The sequence below is a fragment of the Hermetia illucens genome, chromosome 5, assembly GCF_905115235.1.
Source record: "Hermetia illucens chromosome 5, iHerIll2.2.curated.20191125, whole genome shotgun sequence".
Classification (NCBI taxonomy): domain Eukaryota; kingdom Metazoa; phylum Arthropoda; class Insecta; order Diptera; family Stratiomyidae; genus Hermetia; species Hermetia illucens.
Genome location: NC_051853.1, coordinates 80,198,806 through 80,214,635, shown reverse-complemented (window position 1 = coordinate 80,214,635; position 15,830 = coordinate 80,198,806). Strand labels below are relative to the sequence as shown.

At 44.1% G+C, this 15,830-nt stretch overlaps 1 protein-coding gene across 1 annotated transcript in view; it reads right to left on the bottom strand.

Annotated features, from left to right (window-relative positions):
- LOC119657377 (neprilysin-1) overlaps positions 1-7,324 on the bottom strand; it is a 153,939-nt gene extending 146,615 nt beyond the window's left edge. Inside the window, exon 1 of the mRNA XM_038064261.1 lies at positions 6,563-7,324. The gene's annotated coding sequence lies outside the window, so the exon portion shown is untranslated. The remainder of the gene's footprint in view (positions 1-6,562) is intronic.
- Between the last annotated feature and the right edge of the window lie 8,506 nt (positions 7,325-15,830).

Here is a 15,830-nt window from a genome sequence, read left to right as displayed (position 1 = left end):
TAAGGCGTGTCCCTTTGTGTTGATAAGGAAAATTTCTGCCAGCGAACAAACATGGTTGTGTGAAGACCACTTTGAACAACGAGTAATACAGGCGGCTTTTGGGAGTGGACAAGCATGCTCCTGGACGATTGCAGTGCCTGTGTGCTGAACAGCTGGGCTACTGTAGCATCTAACGCTACAAGGAGCTTAAGCCCAGTATGTCGCTCAGTAGAACGCCCTTCACAACAATGTAGAAGGATGCGCCTAAGGAAAAATGATATGCGTCACAAGCCGTAATGATAGCAGCACATCTGACCATAAGTGCTCATTTTGCGTAGGGTGAAAATGTTTAACCCGTCGAAATTTATTAAAGGCAAATTTATTCTTGAGGTATTTCTAGCGATTAAGTTAATGTAAATAAATAGACGAGTTTTCAGGTGCTTACCAAAACAAATAAACACAAAGAAAAATCGTCTAATTACTGGCATTGCGGGATCGCTGGAAGACGCCAAGAAATCAAGGCAAATTACTGCTTTCACCATAGCACAATCAACACCAGTGACAATCAACCATCCACTTTAAGGAAAGGGACCAAGACCTCGGGAGATGGGAAACAGTGTTCAAAACGCTAGCTCCAGCAAGGAATTCGATGTCCAAATATATGTGTCGCAATCTACAGTCGATTTACAAATTGTCTTCAGAATGTGCGTTCCAAAGGAAGCACTGACACGTCCTATTATCTGCAGAATTACTCACAATGAGTAGAATGATCATAAAGATTGCGGAAAAGGTCATCCATCTCGAATGCGGCAGCTGCAGGAACAATAAGGAATACCTCGAGGTAGCTTGGGAGTGAGAAGACTGGTTTCCGTTTGTCTGGAATCCGCTGCCTAGGAGGGGCATTTCGTAGAAACTAATTGCTATTATGTAACTAACATACAATAGCACAAAATGCCGCATACTGTAAAGTAAAATGTCAGAGAAATTTGAAATCCAAAGCCGAGCCCGCCAGTGTAGTATTTTATCTCCGGTACGTTTCCTTCTCGTTATCTCGACAGCAAATAAACACGAACGATGGTCTAGAGCCGAAGGAACTTTTGGGACTCTTAACTGCCCAAAACAATCATTTCCGTACGCGATTCCATAATTGAGAGAGAGAGTCTCCAACAACAAGGTGGAGCGCAAAGGCATAGTTTTTACAATCGAGGTAGATGAGGCAATCAAACGACGTGACTGCCAGGCTGGTAGAACAGGAACCTAGCCAGAGTGAGAATAGAGATCCAAAAACTGTTCAGCCGGGAAAAACAAACCGGGGACTAACCGAGGTACAAAAACACACTGACGTCGTATAGCAACGCGATTAGAGAGGCAAAATGAAAAAGCGTCAAGGAATTCTATAAAGGGATAGAACAAACAAATCCACTCTATACGAAGGTAGAGCCAAAGACAAGGCCATATCTTCTGTCTGTCTGAAGAAGGAAGTTGCAACATTTACCAAAAATGAGGAAGAGGCGATACATCTGATTCTCAGAACTCAATTCCCAGGGTTCTACCACATGGCGGAAGACGACAACATTCTGCCTGATACTACAATAATGGACCTTTAAACCATTGAAGCCACCCGGAGTAGATGTTATTTTCCTTGAGAAGGAAGTAATCTAATTAAGGTCTCTTTTAAGGGTGGTAAGTGGTATCATATCCATGGGGTATGTACGAAGGGCATAGAGGCGGACACGAGTGGTCTTCCACTCTGGTTCTTTCAGACAATTGTCTAATATGGTTCACATTCAAAACAGTGGAGAAGGTCATAGACAACAATACACAACGAAGAGATTTTTTTTTCGATAAGAAGTTTGAAATACGATAGAGCAAACTGGGAGAGCGTGCCTGTAACCTACAACATATACCAGCAAGATTCCTCACAGCACAGGGAATAAATGCCGGGGTCATTGGTATAAGGAAAATGTACTTTTAACTACTAGATAAGCACACTAGTATATTCCACGTGTAAATATATACCACCAACAGATGTACATCTTTCAACCTCCAAAGGAACTATGGGGGGTAGCATATTTCCATTCTGATCAAGGCACCCTGCTTTAATTAGGTAAACTCCAAACTTGTATGGGAATGACTTGATAGACTGAACACGCCCGGTTCGTTCAATAAAGTTTGGATACTCTATTTTCGAGGCCTCGTTGATTTAGAGTGAGGCAGCAGACGAGCTGTCCAGGAAAAGAGAAAAGAGCAGGGACACCTCCATGCGGACCAGTATTTTTCTGTGGAATCAAAAGTGGCTTCATGGCTACAACGTTGGAAAATATAGAGGAGCGGTTGAGGGGAACTATATGAGTGGACCTACCAAGAATGGAGCCGGATTCAGGTTGCTCATTTGGGGATACGAACCCAAGCGCTCGAAAGATTGTGTAAACCTCAGCTAGGAGAGCTCCGGGTTAATAGTGGTAATACTTACTAGTTAACTTCGATTGAACTAGCACCTGGGGAAGCTAGGGTTATAGGCTTATCTGACATATTTTAGTTAATAGGGACACAAAACCACTAAAGGGGCCTCAATAGTGCTTCTAGGAAGCAGAATTTATTTTACTTATCAATGTATAGGGACTCTGGTGGTGATGGCCGGTGGTTGGTTAATGGAAAAATCCACTGAGAACTTCCCGCGGCAGCGAGAACGTTTGCATAATGGTGTGTATTTGAGACCACAGCCATCTGTTCGACAAATACACATCGACAAATGACTACCGAAGGCAATTTACATGTTTATCGTATATTGCCTTCGACTTCCCTTCATCGATCCGTTCTTGGTCTGACTTCACCCCACTCATTTGGATTCGATACTTGGCTAATCCAAATACCATCCGAATATCACGACTAAACATGCCGTAAAAGACTCCTAAGGTGATCATCAGTACAGATACAACTTGATATCATCTAAGTAAGTAGAAATTCCTCAGGCCGCCTAATGGTCGATATTGGTGAACTGAATTCTGCGCCCGATCCAGACAAACGGGTAACCCCGAAATTCCACCCTAATACTCTTTTGCTTCAGTTACCGAAAACTGCACAGTCTGAACCCTCAGTTGGGATTCGTTGAGTGATCTCAAAAACCTTCGCTGATTCCTCGTCCTTCTATAGTGGAAGACAATCGACAAATCTCTGGTGCATCACGGGGCGGTAAGATGCTGTTCCTGCCTTCGCTGTTATTTAGCAGTAGGAGTATATGAAAAAGTGATTATCTGCTGCCTACGAGGAAACCAGTTCAAATTATTATCATCATCAACGGCGCAAAACCTGTATCCGCTGCCTGCCTTAATAAGGAACTCCACACATCCCGATTTTGCGCCGAGGTCCACCAATTCGATATCTCTAAAAGCTGTCTGGCGTTCTGACCTACGCCATCGCTCCATCTCAGACAGGGTCTGCCTCGTCTTCTTTTTCTACCATAGATATTGCCCTTATAGACTTTCCCGGCTGGAAAGTCCATTCGTATTAAGTGACACGCCCACCGTAGCCTATTGAACCGGATTTTATCCACAACCAGACGGTCATGGTATCGCTCATAGATTTCGTCATTGTGTAGCCTACGGAATTGTCCATCCTCATGTAGGGGACCAAAAATTCTTCGGAGGATTCTGCTCTCGAACGCGGTCAAGAGTTTGCAATGCTAAGAACCCAAGTCTCCGAGAAATACATGAGGACTGGCAAGATTGTCTTGTACAGTAAGAATTTTGACCCTATGATGAGACTTTTCGTGCGAAACAGTTCTAGTAAGCTGAAATAGGCTCTGTTGGCTGACAACAAATGTGCGTGGATTTCATCGTCGTAGCTGTTATCGGTTGTGGTTTTCGGCCCTAGATAGGAGAAATTATCAACAGTCTGAAAGTTGTAGTCTCCTATCTTTATTCTTTCGGTTTGACCAGTGCGGTTTGATGTTGTTGGTTAGTTGGTTTTCGGTGCTGACATTGTCACCATATATTTTGTCTTGCCTTCATTGATGTGCAGCCCAAGATCTCGCGCTAATCGCCGCCTGCTCGATTTGGATGAAGGCAGTTTGCACGTCTCGAGTGATTCTTCCCATCATGTCGATATCGTCCGCATAGGCCAGTAGTTGAGTGGACTTAAAAAGAATCGTACCTATTGTATTTGCTGCAGCATCATGGATCACTTTCTCGAGGGCCAAGTTAAAGAGGACGCTTAATCTGATCTGTTGCTGATTCGCCTGGAGTGAAGCCTCTTTGATATGGGCCAATGATGTTCTGGGCGTATGAGGCTATTCGGAATATCTTATAGATGGTACTCAGCAACGTGATACCTCTATAATTGCTCCACTGTGTGATTTCTCCTTTTTAATGTATGGGACAGATAATGCCTCTTTGCCAGTCGTCAGGCATTAATTCGCTGTCCCACACCTTGACCACAAATTGATGAACCACTTGATGTAATTAATCGCCTCCATATTTAACCAATTCGACTGTAATTCCATTGGCTGTTAGCGCCTTATTATTTTTAAGCCGATGAATTGCACGGACTGTTTCTTCTATACTTGGTGGTGGCAGTATTTGTCCGTCGTCTTCACTTGGCGGGACCTCTAACTTGCCGATGTTCTGGTTGTTCAGTAGTTGATGAACTACTACTGATAGTCAACCCATCGCTCCAATATGCCAGTTCTGTCTAAAATGGTCGCCAAAGGTTATGGCAAACCAGCTGTAACAGGCGGAGTCATCGTGGCGCCTAGACGTCGAACGCCACATAGTACGACGTCGTACTGTCCATTACGGGAGACCAACACAGTCACGAAATTAGATGACTCCCGTCGGTTATCCGTGCCGGATCTTAAATTTCTCCTTCTTCTCATTTGATGGATTTTCATTTTGCACCTAACTGCCAGGTATGGTGATAGCTTCCTCAGTAAGAAATCTGCAAGACTATAAAGTTCCTGCACATGCTGAGAAACAGTAAAGGAGGAGTGTAGGCTTCTCAGGAAGGCCTCAGCGAACCCGGAATGATGGCGCACAGGGAGTGGCGGACGCGTTATATCCAATTCATGGAACAACAGGACACCAGGTAATATAGGTCATGTGGAGTTGTTATTTCAAATGGTGCTATAACCCGGTCCGAATTGATGCCCTTGGTTTGGTACAAGGAAACGAAAACGGCATGTAATACACTTTCCTTCACAAGTCCTCAGATGAAATATCAAAGGCATCTGGATAGAAACGTCGGTTTCTATCCGTTGCCCGTTGCACGTTGCCCGTTGGGAGGAACCTTACTTTAACAACTCCAGTGAGAGTCGTTCACCTAGCACAGCACCACTGCAGGTGTTGCACCGACGTTTGATATTCAAGTAAATAGGCGGAGAAGGCATAGTCCAGCAGACTCGGCCACAGTTTGATTATGCAAAACCTTTAGAACAACAAATAAAGCCATAAATAATAAGGGAAACCAGAGCAATCAGATGAATATCAAGAAAACTGTGGTTTTCAATTTAAAAGGTTATCCCATCCCAGAATGTTGAAATCAGTGGAAATTCATCATCAAATGAACATCATTAGTGGACAGGTTGAACCTCAAAATAGGATGACGATCTAATTGTGGGGTGTACTATACAGTAAAACTTGTTCTCCCGTTAATGTAGACAAGTATGCCACTCTGAACTATACGACCCTGTACAACAGAGAAAGGTGAAATTCTTGTGAAATTCAAGGGAGAACAGGCAATTGTTCTAAATTTGAACATATAATTAACCAGCGGGCGACTTTCATCAAATATACAGGTTCGTAGTTCCCAGAAATTGTTTCCATTTCATTTACTGCCAGATAATACACGTATAATTTACAATAAATACTATTACCATGTTCAAACCCAAGTCCAGATCGGATCCAACAATACTGCACACACCCGATGCATCCTTAACAGCTTCTCAGAGTTTAAGATGTCTGGGACTCATACACACGCAAACCACTTAAACCTTATTTTTAAAGCAACATTGCCTCCCCCGGGGAAATACTAAAATCTCTGATGCTGTTGTCAGTCGCTTTCATGACTTCAGGTGAAAAAATCCAAAGTTTAACGTTAAAGGATTTGTGCAGGCTATCATCTCCCAGTAAGCAACCTGTTGCACTCACGTTGAACACAATTGTTTCCATGAATCCGGCAGCAGCGACCAATTAGGTCCCCAGCTATAGACACGTTTGGTAGTAATATTTGTAGAAAAGTGTGCAACAAAATTATATACTATTAAATATACCCTTGAGCGCTGGGAGATAATTTGGTTTTCGGTGATTTTCAAAGAACCCCGGAAAAACCAGGTACACAACAGACGCCAGAGCAGATACTTACCATCACTCCGTTATGAAGTTCACTGAAAACTAACAATCCTGAGCCGGTCGGTGGATGCAATAGAAGAAACCCATATAGAAACCAAGTCCCTAAAACCTAGAGTACTGCCTAACTCCTACAATGACCTAATAACAATAATGTTCCCATCGAGTAGTACCATTACCACTCGGGTCTTTTATTTACAAACACATCCAATAGTGGCGACAGAAGCTAGATCTATACGTACCGCAAAATTTCAACTGGAACCAGCACTTTTAACCACTCAGCGCCACCATGGAAATCTCCCCTCAGCATGTCACAAGGAAGGAATCGAACTGTACACACTTCATACACAAGGACACTATAACCACACACAACATAAGGATACAAGTATCGTTTCGTTTGACAGCGAATATATAGAAAAAGGACGAAGAGAAAATAGGAACATGAACTCCTTTTGCGAGTTTTCTACACTTTGAAGGACACTTCAATTATCGCTCGACGACTCCCTGAATGCACTTTGTCACGCTTTTACGCCCATTTTTTGTGCATTCCTTGGTCTAACATTTCACTACCGCTGAGCGCAACCCGGTTTTCCTTGTTTTCACCACCCAGATTTCCAATTACGTAGAAAAAAACATCCAAACTTAGTGACTGGCAGAGCGCTGCGAAATACTTTCCAGGATAGCTCCTCGCGGGCGACAAATCTGTACTCTGAAAGGGAATCCTTCCTGACGCTACCCTCTTATGTATGTTCCGCCGTCAGGAGGGACCGCTACATACCGACACTGAGTACATATGTACAGTCTGAAAAGCTCCACTCAAGGGATAAGGACGGCTTTCTCTACGTTGTTTATATGCTCGGGTGGTACGGTGAGCTTTCCGTGTCCTTGTGTGCGACGGAAGAGACGATCAGGGCAAAAGTCCTCGAGACTTTACTGACCTGGTTACTATCCGTTTCGCTATAAACATTCGCCGAATTTGTTCACTTGACCACGACGACGTCGGGTCAGCCTCGCTTATTGTACTGATCTCAGTCAGGGCAGGGATTGCGTACATAGTGGCTAGTGTGGAAACTCTCTGAAGGGGAAGATTATCACATCATCGCATGAGATATTGATAAGCGAATCGATAACAATAATGAGATTAATGGACACAGATCCATAAAAGAATATGGAGTTATACACTTGCTATTATTGCTATTTGGGGGCCGTGCAGCAACGAGAGCCTTTTATGATTGTAATATTCGTTTTTCACCGTTTCTCATTTATGAACCGTGCGGTGATAAAGTCGGACTGCTTTACAGCCATGTTCACGTTTATTAGGGTGGCTTTATGCTATGGCTCGGGGAAAGAGTTTGTTCTAATTTTAATTTCGGGGGATTGGGGTGATTTGCTTGAATTTTTGATTTATTACTAAAAGTACCATTTGCCATTCATTTTGGCCAACCAAACAAATTCTAATCCCCAGTTAACTAACTTTAACTGTGATTTGGGGAGAATGCTGCTTTTGAATATCTTCCAAGCAGTTCCTGGTTTGGTACGTATCGAATTACAGTATGTTCACTAAGCGCGTGTGCGCGATAGTTTCCTTACTTATAAAGATAGAGTTCAGGCAATCAGGATCCAACCCCTTTTGCATAAGAGCAAGAGCGCAAATGCATTTCATTTCAGTCCGTGTTAAGGAGTTATATACAGTTGCCGTGGCTGATATAACTTTTCACAACTTAGTAAATGCTTATTAAAAAGTGGTTAGCAACATCGATTAATACATATTGTGGAGTACATGTCAAAAAAACTATAAGAAAAAAAATTAAAAATGGCGCATCAACAGCTGTTTTACAAGATTGTTTTTTAAAGTTTTGTTTACAAAACAAAACCTTATTAAAATCGGTTCAATGTCTGTCTGTCAGTCTGTCTTTTTTTTATACGTTGAAAGGTGGTGGTTGGTGGTATTTGTAACTTTCAACCGAAGCTGCTCCCTCCTCAGCAGATTGTGAATCGCCTTCATTAATTTTTTCATCGCCCTCCAAGACGTTTCAGAGGCTAGCATGTGGTCCACGATATTTTCGGGTGTCAGCCGGGTCCCGGCGTCAATTTCCGCCTCCGCTCTGTGTGTGGCGAACCGTAGGCAGTTAAAAACAACATGCTCCGTATTCTCCGGAATGATCACGCATGTCGGGCAATACAGGGAATCGTCATGTCCGAAGCGGTAAAGGTATGCACGGTATCCTCCGTGTTCGCTTAAGAATTGAGTTAGGTGGTAACTAACCTCATCGCGCCTTCGTTTGATCCATTTAGAGGCATCCTGTGTGTCCAGCGTCCTTTAGGTGAATCATCCCATCTTTTTTGCCATTCCAAAATAGATTCACTTCATGCCAATTGACGACGATAGGTATAGGACTCGTCGATTGCATATGATTGGTCATAGAGGCGTCGACCCTCGTTCGCCAAGATGCCGATGGGGATCATGCTTGCTATCACACAAGCTGCTTCGTCTGATGTTGTACGGTAAGCGAACGACGTTCGCAATGCACTCAATTGGTATGGGGTTGCGATTTTTCTTCTATTTGCTTCCAACTTCAAAGACGGTGCCCAGACTGGAGCTATATGACGCAAGATGGAACTAACAACACTCAAGATAAGGAGCCGACGGCTTTGCCGAGGACCACCTATATTTGTTAACATTCTTACAAACAATGTAGCCACTCCGGAAGCCTCGGTTGCTAAATTTCCTAGATGAGACTTGAATTTCAGTCTTTGGTCAACCATGACTTCTAGGTATTTAAGCGTTGGCTGCGACTGTATGATGTGTTCACCAATCCTGATCTTTATTGACGTTTGCTTCCTTCGCTTGGTAATCAAGACTACCTCGGTTTTATGCTCTGCGAGTGTCAGACCAGCTTCCTCTAACCAAGACTTGATTTTAAAAATTGCCTCGTTTGTGAGCACCCCGATCTCATCAATATTTTGTGCCACGATAGTCGCTCCGATATCGTCTGCGAAGCGGAGAAATTCCATGACTATGTGCACCAGGTATTTAGGCGTGCCCAATTTGGCCCAAACCGCAATTATTTTGCTCCATTTTACCGTATTAAAGGCATTCTTTACGTCGAGAGTAACTACCGCGCAAGATTTATTGGCCTCCATTGCTTTTTCCGCAATTTCCGTCACCGTGCTGATGGCATTGACAGTGAATCTTGCCTTTCGGAATCCGAACTGCCTGTCTGAGAGACCACCCTCCTTTTCTGTGATTGGTACAAGCGTATTGATGATGATCCGTACGAAAAGTTTGCTGATACCGTTTAGCAAGCAGATAGGTCTATAAGACGAAGTATCACTCAAAGGTTTATTTGGCATCGGTATTAGCACAAGGTATGAGGCACGTCGTAAATGTTTCAGCGAACCACTGTTTCGACGGCCACTGTCAGTGCTTTATTCGGAATCCCGTCCAAACCTGGGGCTTTATTTTCGGCAATCTTCTTCGTCCGGATAGCTGAGTGGTTAGAGCACAAGGCTGTCGTACGGAATCTCGCTGGTGGCAGGGATTTGTATCGTGATTTGACGTCGGATACCAGTCGACTCAGCTGTGAAAGAGTACCTGAGTCAAATCAGGGTAATAATCTCAGGCGAGCGCAATGCTGATCACATTGTCTCCTACAATGTACTGTAGTGTACCGTTACAATATGGATTGCTGCCCAACGATTATTATTATTTCCGAGTTATCACAATCTCGGCAGATGCCGAATTTTACCTAATACTAGCACTAAGTGCCAAGCATTTAGGCTCGGACGATCCTACCTACTTAAAAACTAAAGGGGCGCTGGTGGTGGTGGTCGGTGGTAGGTCAGTTGGAAAATCCGTCGAGTACTCCCCGCAACATCGAGCACGTATGCAGAATGGTGTACTTCTGCATGGTTTGAACCAGACTGTGCGAAAGTCCCAAGACATCAAGGGAAGCCGTGAGGGATTTAAGTGCAATACCTGTAGCTGACAATATTATGGGAACTAAAACCACCTGCTCGAGACGGCGAATTTCTTTGATTTCCCGAGCGAATAGCTCATAGTTCACCTTCTTCTCCACGTATTTCCGTTCAATGTTGCTATTATGGGGGATAGCAACATCAATAATATACGCGGAGCGACCCGTTTTGGCAACTAACAGTACGTCAGGCTTGTTGTGTGTGGTATGGCGATCAGTCAGAACTTGCCGGTCCCAATACATGCTATAAGCAGAACTATCAAGTACTGCTTGCGGCTCATATCGGTAAAACGGACATGTTCCCGTGATCAGCCCATGCTTGTATGCAAGGTTTTGATGGACAACCTTACATACAGTATTATGCCTGGTGATATATTGCACCGGTGCCATAACAGTACAGCCAGAAATGAGATGGTCCAACGTCTCTAACGCCGAACCACACATTCTGCACTGGTCGTTCTCCACCCGTTCTTTCATGATGAGCTTTTTATAAGCTCGGGTGGCGACCACGCCATCCTGAATGGCACACATGAACCCCTCTGTCTCAGCAAAGAGCTCCCCAGCACACAGCCATCTGTTCGACAGATGCAAATCGACAAATGGCTGCCAAAGACAATTCACGTGTTTACCGTGCATTGCCTTCGACTTCCATTCATCGATCCGCTCCTGGTCCGACTTCGCCCCACTCAGAGGATTGAAAGATCGATCCTTCAAATTAAGTGGAGTCAGTCCACAGTCTGCCTTACAGACAGCCGCATGCAAGGGACTCGCCTGCTCTTTGCTGTAAAAATAAGCGCGCAGCGAGTCGACTTGGCGATGATGCTGTGCCGCCACATCAACCACGCCCCTACCTCCAATGTCACGAGGCAGGTTCATCCGCTCCACGGCAGACTTTGGATGATGCATTCGGAATTTGGACATAGTTGTCCGTATCCGCCAATGGACGTTTTCCAGATCGGTCTTCGTCCACGGCAATATTCCGAATGCATAAGCCAGTGAAGGGATAGCGAATACATTCAACGCACTCATTTTATTCTTCCCCGAGAGATGCGATTTCAACACCAGTTTTACACGTCGCAGGAATTCGGACAGCAGAACTTCCTTCAGCTCACCAACTCGAGCATGGGTTCCTTGCAGAATTCCTAGGTACTTGTAGAAGTCTGTCTCGGTCATAGCTTCGATGTGGAGGTCACCAATGCTATGTCCGGCATGCGGCTCGTGATGACCTTTGCGGATGGCTTGGATTCGACACTTATCTAATCCAAACTCCATCCGAATATCACGGCTGAACATGTCTATTATTCGCAACAGACTTCTAAGATGGTTGTCAGTACCAGCATACAGCTTGATGTCATCTAGGTACATCAAGTGTGTCAGTTCGCACTTAGCACGTAGGCCATATTTTATTGCAAAACCATGCCCTCTAGCATCATTCAGTGGCCATGAAAGGGGGTTCAGTGCCATACAAAACCAAAGAGGGCTCAATGAATCCCCCTGGAAGATGTCCCTCCGTATACGGATAGCTAATCCGTATGAGGTATTAGCACCCTCAGATGTACGCACCGATAAGGTGGTATGCCACCCTTCCATGACTGTCGCCAAACACTTTATTAGTTTCGGATCAATGCGATACAGATGTAGGATGTCGATTAGCCAGGTGTGCGAAACGCTATCAATAGCCTTGGCATAATCGATATAGCAACTGAAGAGGTTTCTTTGGCCTCTAGTTGCTTGTCCTACAACTACCGAGTCGATAATGAGTTGCTCTTTGCAACCCCTTGACCCAACTCGGCAGCCCTTCTGCTCCTCGGACAGAATGTTGTTGGGTCTCGAGGTGCGCATTGATCCTTCCACTAATAATGGACGTGATGAATTTGTAGAGAGTTGGTAAGCAAGTGATCGGTCTTGTGTCTGCGCGGTCCTGCACCGTGTCCTTCTTAGGGATAAGGTAGGTAATCCCCGCAGTGAGGAAAGGTGGAAATTCCTCCGGCCGACTCATGACCTCATTTATACTGCGTGCCAAACGACTGTGTACGCTGGTAAATTTCTTATACCAGAAGTTCTGTACCCGATCCAGACCTGGGCCCCTCCAGTTCTTCGAGATGTTTATGGCTCGTCGAACTTCCTCTTCGGTAACATCCGCTAAATTCATGCAGGTGTATTGGCATGGCGGGTGCCTTCGGCGGTGATCCACTCAGCATGCTCAGCATGCTGGGCAGGTAACCCCCAAAGTCCACCCCAATACTCTTTCGCTTCCGTCACCGAGAACTGTATTGTCTGGGCGCTCTGTTGGGATTCGTTGAGAGATCTGAAAAAGCTCCGCTGGTTCCTCGCGTATGATGCATTCTGGACACGTCTGGGATAACTTTCGCCATACCGTCGTAACCGACTGCATATGACAGAAAGTTTCTGTTTTAGTGTGTCCAGAATTTCAACTACGGGTGTCTCACAGGGGATGGCATAGTTCCGGTAAACCCTCTGCACTTTATTTCTCACCCGTCGGCTGGCACTGCCAGTGCTGATCTGAATCAGTCTAGCAATGTCCTGCCTTAGTGAGTCCCGCCGACGTTCGAGACGAATTTTCCATGGTGGATCTCTTTTGTCACTCAAACCAATAACACGAAAGCGAATCTTCTGACCGTGCAATCTGATAGCCGCAACTGCACCACAATACACAAGTGATTGTAGTTGCAGCAGCGACATATCAGCACACAGTCGAGATGCAATCTCATCATTGATTTGAGACAGAATTCCCGGAATTGCTGGAGATGCATAGAGCCTGGGAATACCTGGTCTATGCAAAGGATCCATATCGGAGAATTCTATACACGCTCTTTGGAATTCGTCCCGAACCTCAGCGGAAACCTCAGCTGGACGGTGGAGAAGAGTGCTTCGGCGAGTACTGAAACTGTTACCTGCAGTGCGGCGTGGTGTTATTGATGCTGTCGCCTCTGCCCCCATCGACTCCCGGTCACCAGTTTCCCCGATGATTTCAAGTCGAACACGCTCCCTGATGGTGGCCGGGATTGTGTCGCTGCGAGTAATAAAGCGGTACTGGGCTGCGACTCGCTGCACAGTCACGTGCACGAATAGCGGGAAACGCTCGACGAATCTCTGGTGCAACAAGGGGCGGTAAGATGTTGTACCCGCCCGTTATTTCGTAGTAGGAGCGGATGATGAAGAGGTTCATTTCTTCAATCCATTTCATCCGCTTCCTACGCGAACCTGGTGAAGTGGTATTATTATTATAATATAATCTTCTTCGCGGCTCTTTCTTCTTCAGTGGTTACCTCGGGAATTTCACCGGGATCTATCTGGACAGTGAGTAGGTTCGGTTCACTTGAAACTTGTGGGCAGAGAGTGCTAATGATATCCCGTAGCAAATCAGGGTTCGTGATCGGCAGTGAACACTTTCCCTTGAAAGAAGTCCGCTTCCTTGCATAACCTCTTGAAATGTTAAGTTTTACTTCTAGAGATGGTTGCTTGAAACTTTTTACTCACCTTCTTATATCGCTTGTGCAACTCTTCAGACTCAGACCGGTTTCTACTACGTTGACTGTGTCTTCTGGCTTTAAGGTCAACTTTACAGGGCATGGAAGCGTTACACGCTTTTTGTAAGGACCAGCGCCACCTTTTCTCGTGCATTTCCCATCGGCATCACTTCCTGCAAAAGTATTTACTCGAACATTTCTTTATCAAGTGTTTTGGATGTCCCGAAACTGCAGTGTTCTTGATTCGTTTTGCTCCTGTCGTGCGGTCCAGCTGGAAGATTATAGCCTGATGTTCACTGTGCGTATATTCCTCGCTCACCTGCCATTGGAGATCCATGGATAATGTATCGCTAACAAACGTAAGGTCTATCACCGATCCCATATCCCGTCTCCGAAAGTCATTGACGCCGCCAATATTTGCCAGAACGACATTCAGACGTGAAATTGCTTCGAGCAATATATGGTCTCTAGCATTAGTTTTGCAACTACCCTAATCTTCGGCCCAAGCGTTAAAATCCCCAGCTATTATTATTGGGTTGTGACGGCTTGCTTCGGAAGCTAATTTTTTCCACCATCATTACGAATTCATCTAGCGTGAGGCTCGGTACAGCGTAGCAGCTGAATATGTGAATAACGCTTACTTTAGCTCGTGTGAATCCGTCTTCTGGCCTATTGCTAGTATTTTCGATTACTCGGTTTCCGCAAGTCCATATTTCCGCTTCTGTCTGATGCAAAGACACCACTGTGGAAGGCTTTGTAATATTCGCATATAATGGCAACGTTAATTCCATTTTCCAGCACCCTGCAGAACAATAGCAATGGGATGTCAATATCTCGGGAAGTCCTAGAGACAGCTGAATTGCAATTCAGCGAACCGTGAACAATGGCGCGTAGATGTGTTTGATGCACTATACCCTACCCTACCTATATGTATATGTATTATATATATACAGTATGCAAAATTCCTATTCGTACACCCATTTTTTTACCAATTATTTGTTATTTTTAAGTCAAATATAACATTAAGAGATAAATAAATTGTATATTATTATTGCAAATGAAGAGGTTAATTCATGTACATAATAACAAGTATAAAATATATGATATTTTAAACTTAATAATAAAAACAGTAATTCATATAAAACTCAAAACAAAATTCGTATTCGTACACCTACAGACTTCAAAAAATGTGCTAGAAATATAGTATTAGTACTTCGTGGGAAATCCTTTTTGTTTTATTATTGCTCTAAGCCTATTTGGCATTGATTGAACTAATTTTTGGGTTAAGTTCGGTGAAATATTTTGCCATTCGGTCTGCAAGGCAGTTTTCAGGTCTTCTTTATTCCTAATACTGTAATTTTTTAGATTCTTCTTGAAAATAGACCATAAATTTTCTATTGGGTTAACGTCAGGACTCTGTGGAGGCGTGTTTAAACACTTTCGACAATTGTAGAGTAGCCAAAGCCGCGTGTGAAGTGCCGTATGCTTCGGATCATTGTCCTGTTGAAATATATACTTCCTACGAATTCCTAAATTTTGTGCACTCTGATGTAAATTAGTTTTAAGAATTTGCACATATTGCTTCGCGTTCATTATTCCATCCATAAAATGCAAGTTTCCAATACCAGAAGCTGCAAAACATCCCCAAGTCATCAACGAACCACCTCCATGCTTAAATGTAGGAAGCAAGTTTTTTGGATATAGCCTCGTATTTTTTTCTCGCCATATACGAACCCGTCCGTCCGACAACTTTAGATTAATTTTGCACTCGTCTGAAAAAATTACTCGTTTCCAATAACGAAAATCCTTGTTTAGATATCTTTTTGCAAAGTTTAACCGTTTTCTTCTATTGGCATTATTGATAAATGGCTTAGAAGCGGGAGTCCGGCTCTGTATACCGAATCTACGCAAATAATTCCGAACACTTTGGGGTGTAATTTTAATTTGGAACTGGTTTTGCAAAAGTCCTGCTAATTTCACTGCACTTATCGTGTTATCCTGTCGAACAACACGCCGAACAAAGGATTGGTGTCTCCTTGACA